Here is a 17,954-nt window from a genome sequence, read left to right as displayed (position 1 = left end):
AGAGACCAGTAGATTGTGAAGTTATTAATTCCAAGTGGCACGAGACAAATGCAGGCAATTTTCCATGGATTTTTAAAAGAATGTCAGTTGCTATTTGATGCTCAAAACCTTTGCTAGCACAGAGCCTGGATTCAATCTCACTGCTGACATCAGCAGTGCAATATTGTAAGGGCCCACTGAAATAGGCTCATAAAAAATTAGCTCAGAATTCAAGTATTCATGGACCTTCACTGTGGTGGCACGAAGCTCAAAGGAAGTTTTCACCACTCCAACATAATCGGCTCCCTTTCCAGAAAGCAGCGATCTCCCAAATGCTGGTGGCCATTTCTACCTCAGCCAAGTCCATTCGGGAATTTCAAAAGCAAGAACTAATCGAGAAAGCCAATGCTTTTGGTCCCATCCAGATGCCAGCAAACTTCTGACAAGATGTCAGAGAGATTCCTTCTCTCTTTACCCCTGGTGGTGCATTATCCCTGACCAATAGACCAGCTGAGGTCCACTGACTTAACGTCAACCAAGGCACAAGCTAGTGTAGTGTAAGGATTTGGTACATATAGGGTCAACATGGTATGGAGTATAGCATCACCCAGTGATGTAAAAGAACACATGACCTGTAGCCAGGGATCAAGTCTAAAGTTAGATAGAGCAGTGTGCACAAGCAAGCAGGCAGACCGCGCCAAACTTGAACTAATAGTTCTTGTAGTTAATAAATACAGTTAACCTACATAAGACTATGTATGTCATTGGGAGCATGGTGGCACAGTGTTTAGCACTGCTGCCTCACTGCACCAGAAACCCAGGCTCGAGTCCGACCTTGGGCGTCGGTCTGTGTGGAGTTTGCACATTCTCCCCATGTCTGCATGAGTTTCCTCTGGGTGCGCTCCGGTTTCCTCCCACAGTCCAAATGTGTGCAGGTTGTGTGGATTGGCCATGCTTAATTGCCCCTAAGTTCCCGATAAAGGTTAGTTGCGGTTATGGGAATAGGACATAGGCCGAGGAAGGGTGCACTTTCAGAGGGTAGGTGCAGACTTGGATGGGCCGAATGGCCTCCTTCTGCACTGTAGGGATTCTATGACTACAAAAACTTCATTATGACCTAAAGAGTATCCAACACCGTACAACATGACAGCAGTAAACAGAAAAATCCAAAACTTCAAAAATGCCGAGGGGAAACTAAAATCCTGCAAGAGTAGAAAAAATTTGAAGAAGCATTCTGACCCAAAGAAAAGTTTGGAAGCTGAAGGCAGTCATTTAAAAATCCTCACTGCAGCAGAGGATTCCAGAGGACTTCTAGGAAGTCCAGCCTCAATTCCCAGAATGCAGAGTTAGCAGATGTGGCAGGGCTGAGCTGAAACTTCTAAATGCCAGGATACAGCTAAGTTCTAAGAAATTTCAGAGCTCAGAAATTGCAGTTAAAAACCCCGCCGGCAGGGGATTCCCGAGACAGTCCCTGAACACATGGCTAGAGAGCTCACTCCATGAGAAAAGAATAATTTAAAAGAACCATGACTGAAGATCCAGCTGTAAAGATCGAATGCCAGGATTCAATGCTTTCCTGACTCTCAGTATAGCACTGAAACGGAGAAGTCCGCAGCTAGTTGACCTCAAGCAGCCAATATTTTTTTCCGATGTTCACGAGCGTTATTGAGTCAGGAGCCCACTAAAAGCAGGAAGCACAGTTAGATCCCTCATCGTCAGAGAAACAGTGGTACCATTTTCAATTTGAACAACTTCAAGACTGAACCTGGATTACTAAAATAATTTAATCATGGATCAGAAATCCACTCCCATGGATCAATTTGGATTTATCCAAGGCCCAGAATAATCACATAATTGGGGATTTTATACACAATTGCCAGATTTAGATAAAAAGAAAGAGAGAGGGGGCATCATTTACTGGCCACGTCCCACTGGAATCAGGGCGAGATAGTGCCAGTACATCCCGGGAGAGTTATCTTCTGGGAGCCTCTTCTGAGATCCCCGACAGGCGTTACTCCTTGCAAGATTTTTTTTTTTTTTTTTTTAATTTAGTATACCCAATCCATTTTTCCAATTAAGGGGCAATTTAGCATGGCCAATCCATCTACCCTACACATCTTTGGTTTGTGGAGGTGAGACCCACGCAGATACGGGGAGAATGTGCAAATTCCACACAGACAGTGACCCAGAGTCGGGATCGAACCTGGGACCTCGGCGCCGCGAGGCAGCAAAGCGGAATACTGTGCCACCGTGCTACCTCGCCTTGGAAGATCTAACGAGATCGCGTGAGAAGTCATGATCTGAACCCCGCCCACAAAAGGGCAGGACCCAAAACTTGCAGAGTTAAGCGAGTTTAATAACTCTGCCAACGCCAAACCGAACTGGCTCCTGGGATCCACCGGCCTGGCTGAGTAGACCCTCTTGGGCACAGTCTAGCACTGGTCTGCACAAACTGCGACCAGGCAGAACGCTATATTCGAGAGGGGGGGGGGGGCTCTCAGGCAATCGGAGGCCCCCTGGTGGTTGGTATCTCGGCAGTTCCTTGGGACTGCAAGCGCCACCTGGGCACCATGGCAGTACCACGCGACTGCCAGCCTGGCACTGCCATGGTGCCCTGGTAGCACTGTCAGGCTGGCAAGGAACCCAGGTGGCATTTTGCCCGCACAGGGGATAAGGCCCAGGGGTGCCTTGCCTGTATGAGGTGGGGGGCAGGGGGCAAGGACCCACCCCCCAATCCCAACAGGTGAGTTTGGGGGGGTGGGAATATCGGGGCGCCATTTAAACTCTTCAGCCGAGCTTACTCAAGTTCTTAAAGCAGGGCTTAAATCCATGATTAAGGCTAGTGCGCAACCTACCAAGCCACTTCTGATTAGACAAACAGCACAACACAGCCATATCAATACCATTGGAAAGCCAACCATTACCCAAGTCATATCACTCAGGCTGATCAACTTTGGCAAAGCATTGAGCTGGTGCATAATACCTGACCAGTTATTTTTTTAATTTTTATTTTTTTAATTATCTTTTTTGGTATGTTTGTGTTATTCTGTGCACTATTCGGTGTACATAACGGTAAATATACTTTGTTCAAAAACCCAATAAAAAACATTTTAAAAAACTTTGGCAAAGCAAACTAGACACAGATCTGAGCAGCATTAATAGTAGCTGCTACTTGGTGAGCTTCATGCCAAAGTGCTAACATCTGGATATCCTCATTAATGTCCATAGTCTCCTGTAAATTACACATAATTAAGGGGTTAAGATGTCAGTGACTGCATAATGAAAACATTAGATTCAATTTTCCAATGCTGCCAAAACAAAGCATGTACCAGTCAAACCTTCTAACTGACATCCATACAATTGGCTCCTTGCCTGAAAATCAGAACAACAGTTTGTAATGGCGCAAGATTAGAACGGCCTCTGCTGCCTACATCCTAAATTCGGCAGCCGTTGCCTTCAGTGGCCAGGCCCCAATTTTCTTGCTTAAACCCCTCTGCCTCTTTTACTCCTTGAAAGATGTACCAAAAGATCTCTCTGATCTGTAAAATCGTGGCCTTTCTGCAGTGTACTTCGGAACATTTTACTGTGTTAAGCCCATAGTGTCCTCCAGCAAACTATTCTCCATGTGCAAGACGGCCTTTACTTTTGCAAAGCACAAAACATTGAGGAAATTAATTTCTATAAAAGCCTGACAGCTGCTTTGCAATACAAGTGAAGTTGAAATCCAAACCAGATCCATACTGGCCATCCACACACTTCCCCTCCCCCCAATGATTTTGACCAACTTTGTTGACAGTGTATCCAAAAAAGGAGCATAATCAAAGTGATGCATCCTTTGTACATTCTACACAATGTTGGTTTCCTTTCAATCCAGGGGTACAAACAGGTGGTCTTTTCTTTGCTTCCCAACATTAGTGTGATGAAAGCGAGGCAGCCTAGAGCAGCACATAGTGAAGAACGCCCATTCCTTTCAAAGAGTGCCACGGGATCTTTTAAATGTGCACCCAAAAGAGAAGCACCCTTGGCTTCACATTCACATGAAAGATTGCATCTCAAAACGTGCAACACACTCAGCACACCAGAGGTGCATCAGCCTCCGAATTCCTGGCTCCGATCTCTGCGAAATGAGCTCAATCTTCAGACTCGGGAGGTGAATGTCAAATTTGAGTCTACTGTATGACAGCCCAGACTCTTCAATACATAGAACTGTCCATGTATTGGGAAGTATCAAAACAATCACTACAATAGTAGCAGGTAGAATAATGTTACACTGATCCAGTATGAAGAGATTTATATGATGTATAGCCTTTGATAACAATAGTTAAAAGGTAAACCATGCATCACCCATTCTATTTAAACATTTTTGTACAATGTGTTATACAAATATCAAGCAAGCTCTAGAAAGTAAGCTACTGTGAGTTAATGATAAAAGGGTAAATTAAAGGAACGGGTGGCACAGTGGTTAGCACTGTTGCTTCACAGCACCAGGGTCCCAGGTTTGATTCCCTGCTGGGTCACTATTTGTGCGGAGTCTGCACGTTCTCCCAGTGTCTGTGTGGGTTTCCTCCGGGTGCTCCGGTTTCCTCCCACAAGTCCCGAAAGACGTGCAGGTTAGGTGAATTGGACATTCTGAATTCTCCTTCAATGTATCAGATCAGGCGCCGGAATGTGGCGACTGGGGGATTGTCTCAGTAACTTCATTGCAGTGTTAATGCAAGCATACTTGTGACAATAATAAAGATTATTATTAAAGGACGAGTGGAGGCAGGGGTCAGTTTGTAACTGGATCCAGAAATAGTTTCTTGGCTGACACAGGTACTGATAAGAGAGCTGATGAATTGAACCCACACTGCGGCACCGCTCTGCATCACAAACCAATCATCCAGCCAAATGAGCTAACCAACCCCCACATCAAAATAAATTTCATAGTTAAAGCACCAGTCAACGGATATGACAGTTTGATACTTCAACACATGGATTTTCAATGTAATAGAATTATCAAAAAAGTAATTAGAATAGCAGTCTTTGGTATTAAATTGATCCAGTATGTGGCATCAATGCAATGGATGCAAGAACCATATGAAGTCGATGGGCAGAAAGCAAAAAGTCGGTCCATCAAGTCTGTCCCACATACGATGGCTGCATCAACATGGCTGAGCAATTCCTTTCTCCTCTCCTGGGAGAGGCAAAAGATTTTTTAAAAAACCAGGGAACAATATTCCAAAATTATATTCGAAGAAATTCTTCTTCAACCCCTTTCTACCTTTATGTGCGAGAGCAATTGTGGCAGGTAAACCATGCGTGGCCCATTTTATCTAACTTTAAGCACTGCATGTTCTACAAATACCAAACAACTCCAGAAATTCTCAGCTGTTGAGAAATGAACAACCACATCATCACCTACTGCGCAAAGCAGGTGCACAAATATATGCTCACGGTCAGTTTGCAACCAGAGGCCACAGTTTCTTTACTGATGTGAACTTGCAGACAACACTATACCATCTCCTCACATTGGACAAAAACCCAGGGTTCGGGGCTATTTGAAAAGAATTGCATTTATAGAGCATCATTCACAACCTCAGGATGTCCCAAAGCAGGTCACAACCAATTCAGTGTTTTTGAAGTGTAGTTACTGTTGTAATGTCGGAAGTGTGGCAGTCAATTTGCACATGGCAAGATCCCACAAACAGAAATGCAAAAGGCTAGGTAATTTAGTGCTACTAGTTGAGGGATAAATACTGGCCTGAACATCGGGGAGAAATCTCACGCTCTTCAGCACAGTGGGATCTTGTACTCGCCTCAACCAGAGCAGGGTTCGGAGCCTGGGTTTAATGTCCCATCCAAAATACAGCACCTCTCCAACACTGCAGCACCCGCTCAGTGCTGCACTGGAGTATCATCCTGGATTACCTACTCAAGTGGGGCTCCAGTCTATGATTGTCTGAGTCAGTGGAGAGGGTGCTACTACTGAGCCACAGCAGGCACCTGGGCTTTATGCATTGAGGCACTACATTTGTAAAAGAAAGGATTTTGCATTGATACAAAATGTTTGAGGCCAATTGTAATATCACAAGTAGTTCTAGGCACCCCATGATAGGGAGGGTATTAGAGTGACTGGAAGGGGTCAAAGTAGATTAATTTGATCAGGAATTGGGGTAGAAACAACTCAAGGGAGTTAATAGATTTCAAAATGACCAACTCGAAAATAAATAAATAAGAAAAGATAGTTGCCATTGGTTATAAAGAGGCAACATACGGAGAATTATCACCAGGATAATGAAAAAAATTCAAAAGGCTTCCTCTTTAAGGCATGTTTTTACACACAAGATTGAAGAGGGATTATTCAAAAGGGAATTAGCCAAGTATTTGCAAAGAGTACAACACAGGAGGAGAATGGAACGAGTGGGCAGCCGTAACTGAAGAGCAAACACTAGTACATCTATGTTGGGTCCATTACAAGTTTAGACCTTGCTGTGGGTATCGAGAGTTGCTGCAGTTCATGCCACTCCAAAAAGGAATTATGTCAACTATCAATATTTAAACTGTACCTTACAATTTGAATTTGTCTGTTTTGCATGTGAAGGGCCTTAGAATCCGGTCTCTAATGCAAGGGTTTGCTTGCCTGTTGCTGTTGGGACACCACCCATGTTTGCAAACAACTTCTGTGCAAAAACAAAACACAACAAAAAGGAGCTTGCACTGAGCGGCGTTTGTTGGAAAAAGCAAGGAGCAAGAATTCAAGGGCATTCTTTGCTCGGATTGATTTCCATTTGGTGACAAAGCCTTTCAGTTTAGGATGAAATACAAACAGTAATTTTATAATTTCCCCCGCAACATTTTGAATTAAGCTAGCCAACTTTTGCAAAATCCAACAAGGTTGTGGTCAGGTTAGGGCCAAAATAGGAGCACAATTTTTGATCCTTTCTTTGTCAATTATGGTTTTGACAGTTGCTCCCAATATGCTTTCACTGGCAGGAGGGTCAGTAAGCAGACGACATGGGTTTACAATAATCACTAAAATAACCTGGAAACGGAAAGGGGTGGGGGAGGCATCTATGCTTCAAGATTCTATGATGGAAATTTATTACAAATATAAGAAAAGCGCTTTGAGGTCAGAACACACCAGATGTGACAAAACTGACATCCATCTACACAAACAGACAAAATTGAGGTACATAAATGAAGTCCTAACTTGGATAGCTTGCAACCTGCTTCCCAGTGGCAATTCATTTAATTTACTTAAAATTTTCACAAATTAGACAATTGCTGTACATCGACACACACAAGGCACCCCTCCTCCCACTTTCAGCATTAAAGCACTGGGCCCAGACTAAAATTAGATTTTGTACATTAGGGATTATCCCACGTGCTTCCACTTCATAACAATGAAGGCAAAGGCGATTTGTACTTCAGCACCATTTAAATTCAATTGCAACTTTTTTTGCAAAAATCAAGAGTGAAGACCCACAAGAAGCTGCATTTTGGTGCTTCTACAGAAGTTATTGACATGTTGCTGGGTTGGCTAAATTTGAAAGAATTGAAAACAATGCCCTTATTTTGATCCAATTTGAATATCAGCATAAACTCTCGCACACCGAGTAATCAAAATATAAAACGGTGTTTGCACGACTGCCAGAAACAAAACAACCTAGCAGACGCATCAAGTTCACCATTTATTTACCAAATGTTTTGAACTGCCAGCAGATTAGAAGGCTATAAACTCTGTACTCATTATTTCTTTATATTCTCTCCTTGTCTGATTTTGGTCAGTCATCTCCCCACTGTCTAGGCTCTCCTTCTTCCCCATTTCTCTCTTGCTTAAGCAATGTCTCATTTCATCCTTTTGCCCAAATTTCTAAAAAGTATTTGATAAGGTGCCGCAAAGATCAGGGTTCATGGGTTGGGGATAATATATTAGCATGGATAGGGGACTGGTACACAGATGAAAAGCAGGGCTCTTTCCAAATTGGCAGGCAGTGAATAGTTGGGGGACACAAGGAACAGTGCTGGGTCTCGACTATTTACAACCTATATTAATGACTTAGATGACGAGACAGAGAGTGAGGCATTCAAATTCACTGATGATACAGAGTTAGGACTAAAGCAGAACAAATCCAACCTGGCCAAAACCACCCCAGTGTAATCTCTATCATCAGCAAAGTGATTAAAGGGATTGTTGATAGTGCTATAAAGCAGCACTTACTCATCATAACCTTCTCAGTGATGCTCAGTTTGGGTTCCACCAGGGTTTGACTTCATTACAGCCTCAGTCCAAACAGGCGCAAGAGAGCTGGACTCCAGAGATGAGGCAACAGGGACTGACCTTGACATCAATGCAGCATTTGATCGAGTGGAGCGTCAAGGAGGCTCAGCAAAAACTGGAGTCAATGGGAATCAAGGGGAAAACTTGCCTCTGGTTGGAGTCGTACCTGGCACAAAGTAAGATGGTTAATCAGCTCAGAACATCACTGCAGGAGTTCCTCACAGAAGTGTTCATGGACCAATTATCCTCAGCTGCTTCAACAATGAACTTCTCTCCATCATAAGTTCAGGGAAACGTTCGCTGGAATGTTCGCTGATGACTGCACAACATTCGTGACAACTCGGATACTGAAGAAGCCATGTCCATGTGCAGCAAGACGTGGACAATATCCAGGCTCGGACTGGTAAGTGACAAGTAATACGTGTGCCATACAACTGCCAGGCAATGACCATCTCCAACAATAGGAGAATCCAACTATCTCCTCCCTACCACTCAATGACATTACCATTACAGAATCCCCCACTATCAACATCCGGGGGAGCTTTCATTGACCAGAATGTAACTTGTACCATATAAGTACAGTGGCTACAACAGCCAGTCAGAAGCTGAGAACTCTACAGAGAATAGCTTACCTCCTGACTCCCCAAAGCCTGTTCACCATCTACAAAGGCACAAGTGAGGTGGGTGATGGAATATTTTCCACTTGCCTGGATGAGTGGAGCTCTAACAACCCTGAAGAACCTTGACACCATCCAGGTCAAAGCAGGCTGCTTGATTGGCACCCACCCACCACCTTCAACATCCACTTCCTCCACCACCGACACATAGTGGCAGCAATGTTCACCATCTACAAGATGCACTTCTAGAACTCATCAAGACTCCTTGGACAGAACTTTCCAAACTCTACCACCTAAATGAACAAGGGCAGCAGATGCAAGTTCCCTTCCAAGCCACACACCATCCTGACTTGGAACTATATCGCTCTTCCTGCACTGCTATGATGAATGTAGAGATTTCAGATGTATTGTAAATATTTGAAGCAAGGGTTAAAAGCCTGAGTTAGAGTGTGGTTGACTGCTGCAGTCATGTTTTTAAAAAAGAATTTGGGTTTGAAAGACAAAGCTTATAAAAGAGGTGCAATTAGGCTTTGTAAAAAGCTTGGGCTAATGCAATTTTGATGTGATTAAGGAGACTGCCTGGGAGTTAATTCTTTTTCAGTTTGCTGAGCTGATGTAATTGCTGGGCAGAGCCAAGGCATTCGGCATCTTGAGAAAGCATTTTCAGTTGAGTTCCGATCTGGTTGAAACCGAGACCAAGTTTGGCCGTTTGTTCCCACTGTAGGTTAGTTAACAGAGATTAAACTGTATTTAAAGTACTGCAGACTTGTCGGAGGACAAGGGGGAGCTGAACAAGCCAGTTGAAAATAGCTTAAGCTATCCAGCCAGAATTTCTGCAGGTGTTCGGACAGGAGTCAGATCTGTCTTGTTTAGTGTCAGGAAATCGCTTTCTCAAAGAATAACTCTACAGCAAGTATTACTGTGTGTCATTGGTGTTTAAGGTGGACTGAGAGCCGAGATGGATTACTTTCTTGTTGTTTAAGTGGGAATAAAGATGGCAAGTAATAATTGTGTCGAGGTAATTGCAAGTTATTTCCAGGGTGATGTTAAAGATTTTAATACTGTGTTAGTAACAAAGTTTGTTTTAAAATCCCATAGCCTTATTTCTTTTTGAAATCACTCCTGGAGCAGAAGTATCCTTTCCTCGTAGTCTAGCAAAATTAAACTAAAATATTGGGGTTTCAGTCCAGTATCCTAGCCACTGTTGGGGTCCGATCTGGGATTGCAATAACTGTTGTTGGTCCTGGCCAGCAACACCCACAGCTGGAGAGAAAAAAATCTAAAATAAAAGATGGAAATAAGCACTGGGGAGGGCAGAGGTGCTGTAAAGAAATGTTGACCAGTTAAGTTGAATGAGTGACAAGATGGCAGGTGCAGTAAAACGTAGAGAAGTGTGACGTTATTCACTTTGGTCATAGGAATAGAAAAGCAGAATGTTTAAAGAGTATTAAATTTGTTGGTATTGATGTTCAAAGAGACTTGCGCATGCTCATGCAATGAGCGCAGAACGTTAGCATGCAGATGCAGCAAGCAATTAGCAAGACAGATAGCATGTGGCCTTTATTGCGAGAGATTTGAGTGCAAGAATACAATAGCTACAATTGTTACAGGGTTTTGGCAAGACCACATCAGGAATGTGTGCAGTGTTGGTCTCCACATTTAAGAAAGGTGCCCTTATTATTTGCATTGGAGACTGGACAGCAAAAGTTCCTCCGGGTACCCCAGATTCCTCCCATAGTCCAAAAACATGGATTGGCCATGCTAAATTGCCCCTTGGTGTCCAAAAAGTTTAGGAGGGGTTATTGGGTTACGGGGATAGGGTGGAAGTGAGGGCTTAAGTGGGTCGATGCAGAATCAATGGGCTGAATGGCCTCCTTATGCACTGTATGTTCCATGAAGGGACTTGATAGGATAGACGCAGGATAAGTTGCGGGAGGCGGTGCACCATTCGCTGGTGGCAGGATTCTCTACTCCTGCCGCTGTCAATGGGACTTGCCACTGAAGCCAACCCGCACTGTTGGGAAACCGGCGGGTCGAGGGAATCCCAGCCCATGTCACATCAATTTGATTGAATATTTCGAGGAAGTGACTAGGTCTGTAGAAGAGGGCAGTGCAGTTGATGGACTTCAGTGAGGCTTTTGAAAAGATCTTACATGGGAGATTGGTCAAGAAGGTAAGAGCCCAGGGAATCAAGAGCAATTTGGAAAATTGGATCCAGATTTGGCTCAGTGGCAGGAGGCAGAGGGCGATGGTCGAAGGCTGCTTTTGTGACTGGAAGCCGGTGTATAGTTGCATCCCGCAGGGATCGATGCGGAGACCCTTGCAGGTTGTAGTATATATATTGATGCTATAAACGTGAATGTAGGAGGTATGATCAGTAAGTTTGCAGATGACACAAAAATTGGTGATGTGATTAAATAGTGGTGATTAAATAGTCAGGAGGAAAGCCTTGGATTACAGGATGATATGGATGGGCTGGTCAGATGGGCACAACAGTGGCAAATGGCATGCTGAAAAATGAGAGGTTACCATTTTGGGAGGAGTAACAAAGTAAGGGAATATATACAATGAATGGTAGGACCCTAGGAGTACAGGGGAACCTTGGGGTGCAAGTCTATTGATCCTGGAAGATAGCACGACAGGCAGATAAGATAGTTAAGGCATATGGGATACTTGCCTTTATTAGTGGAGGCATGGAATAGAAGAGCAGGAAGGTTATGATGGAGCTGGTTAGGCCACAGCTGGAGTACAGGCCAGAATTCTCCAGCCATTGGGATTCTATTTTCCTGCTGGCAGGGCACACCCACCCATGGGTTTCCCGGCAGCATGGGTTGGCTTCAATGGGAAATCCCATGGACAAGGGGTGGGGGAGAATCCTGCCACCAGTGAACAGCATGCCACCGCGAAACAGAGCTGGGAGACCGGAGAATCCCAACCAGTGTTGTCATGTGACAGTACCTTTAAGAAATGGGTGTTTAAGAAATGTACCTTTAAGAAATGGGTGTTTATTAGTGATTTCAGTGTGGGTGGAGCTGGCTGTGTCAGCTTTTTACTTTCATTTTAGGCTGCTTGCTGCAGGGTGTGTTTTAGTTTCGTTTTCAGAGCTGGATAGCTGCAGTCACAGCCAGAAGGTGTATTAGTCTCTGTAATCTAAAGACGGTAAATCGATCCTTTGGTGATTTAAAACTAATAACTGCTCTCAATAGTGAATTTAAACCTGATTTGTGTTTTAAGGTTGTTTTTTTAAAGTCTTATGGATGTTAAAAGGTCAGCTTAAGGATTACTTAGTGTCGTATTCGTTGGGGGTTGTATTTGAATTAATGGTTGCTAAGATGTTCACTGTATGTTTTAGAAAGGTTAACTAGAGTTCATAGAATAAACATTGTTTTGCTTAAAAATATACTTTTCCATTTCTGCTGTACCACACCTGTAGAGTGGGCCGTGTGCTCCCCACACCACAATCTAGTAAAAATTGTGGGTCAGATGAACTCCATGATACACTTTGGGTTCTCTAATCTCTGGTCCATAACAGTGTGCAGTACTTGGTCACTACACTATAGAATAATAATAATAATCTTTATTGTCACAACATTAACACTGCAATGAAGTTACTGTGAAAATCCCCTAGTCGCCACGCTCTGGCACCTATTCGGGTACATTGAGGGAGAATTCAGAATGTTCAAATTACCTGATGGCACGTCTTTTGGGACCTGTGGGAGGAAGCTGGAGCATCCGGAGGAAATCCACACAGACACAGGGAGAACGTGCAGACTCCGCACAGACAGTGACCCAAGTGGGAATCGAACCAGAGAACCTGAAGCTGTGAAGCAACAGTGCTAACCACTGTGCTACCGTGCCGCTGTATTGGGAGCCATGCATATTCTCTTTTTATTGGTTGATGATTTTCCCATAGAATTTTACAACACCAGGCCATTCAGCCCTGGTGTTCTGCACCAGGTCCCGAAAGAGCCACCGAGCTAGTCCCATTCCCCAGCCCCATCTCTTCTAAATTTCTCTTTCAAACATATATATCCAGCTCTCTTTGGACATCTTCCATGGAATCTGCCTCCACCACTCCCCTAGGCAGCACATTCCAAATCCCAACAAATGAGTAAAGAAGTTTCTCCTCATCTCACTCCTAGTTCTCTTGCTGACCATCTAGGAATTGAGATTCCTAGTCACTGACTTACCAATCAGTGGAAACATAATATCTTTCTTTACCCTGCCAAAATTGTTCATAAGTTTGAACACCTCAATACAGTCATCTTTCAATCATCTCTGCTCTAAGGAGTCCCAGGTTCGATCCCGGCTCTGGGTCACTGTCCATTTGGAGTCTGCACATTCTCCCCATGTTTGCGTGGGTCTCACCCCAACAATCAAAAAAAAAACGTGCAGGATAGGTGGATTGGCCACGCTAAATCGCCCCTTAATTGGAAAAAATAAATTGAATATTCTAAATTTAAAAAAAAGATTTGGCGAAGCTGCTGGGGGAGGGAGAAGATCCCTCCTGGTATGAACTGGAACGGGCTCATCGGTCATTGAGGCCTAAAGCGAAGATGAATGAACCACCAAGAGCAGTCATAATTTGTTTTCACAGGTACCATGTGAAGGAGGAGGTCCTGAGATGGAAGGGATGGTGGCGCTGGATGCAGAAAAGACGTTCGATTGTGTCGAGTGGGGGTACTTGACGACAGAGATTTGGGATTGGACCAAGGTTTACAGAGAGATACTACTATTGTATAGGGAACTGATGGGCGAGTGTCAGCAAAAATATTTGCTCTGCACCTGGGTACCAGGCAGCGAGATAGAGCCATTGGCCATCGTATTTTAAGGAAATGGACAAAGTGGTCACCTCGGAAGCAGACAGGGTGTCCATGGAAGGGAATAAGCCAAGTGGGAAGAATAGTTGGAGGAGGTAATGGAAGAAGGTCTGTGGTGCGAGGTGCTACGCATGGTGAATGCCTCAACCTCATGCGCAAGGTTGGGGCTGATACAGCTGAAGGTCGTTTATAGGGTGCACCTCATGAGGGCAAAGATGAGCTGGTTCTTCGAGGGGGTGGAGGATGTCTGAACAATGCAGGAGGGGTCCCCGCAAACCATTTCCCCCCCAAAAAACTTCGAACACCCAATTCTTTTTTTCTAATTAAGGGGCAATTTAGAGTAATCAATCCACCTACCCTGCACATTTTTGAGTTGTGGGGGCGAGACCCACACAGACACGGGGAGAATGTGCAAAATCCACACGGACAGTGACCCGGGGCTGGGATTGAACCCGGGTCCTCAGCACTGTGAGGCAGCAGTTCTAACCACTGCGCCGCCTTTGGGGACTCGCAAACCATGCAGATAATGTTTTGGTCCTGTTCGAAGCTGGAGAGGTATTGGGGGGAGGTCTTTAGCATCATCTCGGGGGTACTACACGTGACCTTGGAACCGGGTCCGTTAGAGGCCATTTTCGGGGTGCTGGACTGGCCCGAGCAGCAGGTGGGTGTGGGGGTAGATGTTTTAGTCTTCGCCTTGCCAATTCCCTGCAGGTGGGTCCTGCTGAGCTGGAGGTCAGCTTCTCCACCCTGTGCCTCAGCTTGGTGGGGGGACCTACTTGGTTCTCGACCCTGGAGGTGGTGAAATTTGAGCTTAGGGGGTCGAATGAGGGGTTCTACAATTCATAAGGACTGTTTATCATGCACTTTCTGGAACTTCTTGCCATTGAACACTGAGGGGAGGGGGGGCAGGGAAAGTGGGGGCCTGTTTTCGGTTTTGTTAACTTTTGCTTGGAACGTACGAATGAATGTATCAGACTGCTTATTGAGGGGGTTGTTGTTCTTTGGGATTGTTATTTTGTTTGTTTTTCTTTTGTTGTTTGTTTTATGAAAATGAGGAAAATAAAAACATTTTTAAAAAAAAAGTACATCTCTGCATTCTCTCTAGGGCTTTTACATACTTCCTTAAATAAGGTGCCCAGAACGGAACACGAATATTCCAAATGTACGTGTATGGATTTCTTTCAGTTCGTCCCACTCACTGAACCCAGTGTTCCCTCACTTTTCTGGTACGTTATTTCTGTCCTCCTTTGTGAAGCCAGAACCAAAGTATATATTTAGTTGGTCAGCCATTTCTTTGTTCAACTTTATAAATTCCCCTGTTTCTGCCTGTAAGGGACCTACATTGGTTCATCATACGTGATGGTTAACTCAGTGAACCCCCTCCCCCGAACAGTAAAAATGCAAGGGAAATGCAGATGACGAGTACAGAAATTTAGAAAAAGGAGTGGACAAGACGTATACAAATTTGTGGGTCTCATTTGTAGAGAGAAACGGTCCTCAAACAAAACTTTTTTTTTTTTTTTTAAAAAGCTCTGTTTCAAGAGAAAACATGCAGCATTTGATACAAAATACCTAGAGGGTGACATGCGAAACAAAAGCCTGCGAGCTACAGCGAAAAACATAGAAGTCTGCTGGCAGAGTCAAAAAGGTGGGAGCTTAAACTCAACTTATGCAGGCTCGTACAGCATTGTTTGAGAGGGACGTCTTTCACCGACAGGGATTACATGGAGATGCATGCAAAAAAAATTAAAGAAATGTGCCAAAGATTTAGCAGCAGAAGTCCTATTAAATAAAGCCTGCGAGTACAATGTTTCATTTATGCTATTATTGATCATCATGTCAATCAGCAATAATAGCAAGTGTATATTTTCAGTCATACAAATGGACGTTCTTATGCTGTCTCTTTATCGATAACTTGTTCTGAAGTTTGATGTAGTTTGGCTCTTCAGTTTTAAAGGGTTGCTGCCACCTGATCTATATCAATGGCGTGGACAATGACAAAAGAGTAATGTATCCAAGTTTACTGACAATATTAAGCCAGGTGGGACTGTAAGCTGTGAGGAGAACTTGGAGGCTGTGAAAGAGATAGAAACATATTAAAGGATATTAAGGTGGCAAGGGAATTTAATGTGGCGAAAAGGGGGGTTATTTGCTTGGTCAATAAGTGGAAAAGCAAAGGTTTTCTTTTGAACAAAGTGTGAAGCTTGTTCAAAGTGGCTTGCGTGTATTCATACAAGGAACAAAGTTTTTAAAAAAAATAAATTTAGAAGACCCTGTCGTGTTATTCACCCTGGGGTAACACGGACTGCAACAGGATGCAGATGGATTGTAAAGCATACACCAAACGTAGGCGTTGGTTCAATACGATTTATTGAACTTCTGTAACAATGCACATCCTAAGTGTACTAACTCTAACTAACTAGACCAGACTAGCCCTGAGCCACGTGTAGAAGGTGCTGACTGATATATACACCCTGACTGTCACTACAGTTGTCACCAGTGGAAAGAGGCAGTGTGTTTTATAGTTGGAAGCCCCCCTCTAGTGTTCTGTCTGGTGATTGGTTGTGTTCTGTCCTGTATGTTGATTGGCTAACCTGGGTGTCTGTCACTGCCTGTTTTTACCTCATGATGTGCATGGGTGCATATTATGACAGACCCAATTTTTTTTCCCCTCCAAATCAAGGGGCAATTTAGTGTGGCCAATCCACCTAACCTGCACATGTTTTGAGTTGTGGGAGTGAAACCCACGCAGACACGGGGAGAATGTGCAAACTCCACATGGACAGTGACCCAAGGCCGGGATTCAAACCCGGGTCCTTGGCGCTGTAGTCTCAGTGCTAACCACTGCAGCACATGCCACCCATACAAGGAACAAAATTAGCATGCAGGTACAGCAAGCAATTAGGAGGGCAAAAACCACATTGGTCTTTATCACAAAGGGAGTGAAGTACTTCAAAAGGGTCTTTCAAAAGGGAATTAAAGTAGCACCGGAGGGGAACATTTGCAGAGTTAATCAAAGAGCTAGGAGTGGGACTTGACAAGTTGGGTCTTAAGATTCTCTGCAATGGGACTTGAACCCACAACCTTCGGGTTCAGAGACAATGCAGTGAAAAGGTCCCAAAGCACTTCAGAAAATTGACAGCAAGACGCACAAGAATATTAGGACAGGGTGAAGACTGTTCAAAGGGTAGCATTCAGGAGTTTCTCAAAATGGAGGAGAGATGTAAAGTGGCTTTGGGAAGAAGTTTGAGAGCGGAGGGCCGAGGAAGCACGTCTACCATCGGAGGTGTGAAGGAAATGAGGGTGCACAATAAGCCAGAATTTGAGGAGTGCCAACCAAGGGGAGGTTAGCGAGAAAGGGATGCATGAGGCAATTTATTTATTTAGCAAATCCAAATCCCAAAGCCTAGTGCTAGCTTCCTCATTTGCTAATTTTAAGGTGATTAGTTTGCCACTTGGGACACTTCTCAGTAACGTGTTGCATTGTTTATGTCTCTCAAGTGCTTAAACGGTTTGTATTGAGGTCCCAGCAGTGGAGTTTAGCTGCAGCAGCCTTAGTCGGACCGGAAATGTTTAACAAGGATCGCTGTAAAAGTCAACAGATGGAGTTTGTCACAAAGGAACTGGTTAGTGACTTCCCAGGTGTCCCATTTCTTTATCCAATGGATGTCTGCTGATGGATCCTACTCAGGAAGATGTTTTATATGGGGCGCCGAGATGGAAGGCAGACAGTAGCTGGGTTGAACAGATTTTCATGGGATTGGTGGAGGTACAGCATGGATCTTTCAAACAGCTTGTTGGGTTTTCGTCCATCAATGGATGTGTGGGGGAGTGATGTTAGTAGGGACAGGGAGCCAGATGTCAGGTGCAGAACAGAAGGTTCCAGTTATGATGCACATGGTAGCATTCCAATGAGTACACTTCATGTTCAATCAGGTGTCTGCGAGGTGTGCGAGGTGACCTTTGCCAGAAGGTGCAGAGTAATCTGTTGTGGGAGTATGTGGTCAAGTGCTGAGGTCCAGAGTGGCGTGGCAGCAGTGGCCCGCATAGATAGATCCATCAAGTTTGCTCAGTAGATTGTTTCTAGTTTTGACCTTTGCTGTTGTTTACATCAGATATTCCTGGAAAGAGAAGGTCCTATCACGGCTCACTGCCAAGTATGTCAGGGTTGGGATCGTGCTTTGGTCTCTGGCCATCCATGAAGATATGCAATTCTTACTGGCAATGCAAAGGTAGAAAACACTGTATATAGTTCTGGAAGGACGCTGAGTGACA

General features: G+C 44.2%; 1 protein-coding gene across 10 annotated transcripts in view; it reads right to left on the bottom strand.

Moving 5' to 3' along the window:
• The window catches only part of LOC140420826 (pleckstrin homology domain-containing family G member 1-like), a 293,588-nt gene that overhangs the window by 54,065 nt on the left and 221,569 nt on the right, over positions 1 to 17,954 (bottom strand). The window lies entirely within an intron of this gene.

Source organism: Scyliorhinus torazame, chromosome 1, assembly GCF_047496885.1.
Source record: "Scyliorhinus torazame isolate Kashiwa2021f chromosome 1, sScyTor2.1, whole genome shotgun sequence".
Classification (NCBI taxonomy): Eukaryota; Metazoa; Chordata; class Chondrichthyes; order Carcharhiniformes; family Scyliorhinidae; genus Scyliorhinus; species Scyliorhinus torazame.
Note: the sequence above shows the minus strand (reverse complement) of the source record. Positions and strands in the feature narration are given on the sequence as shown.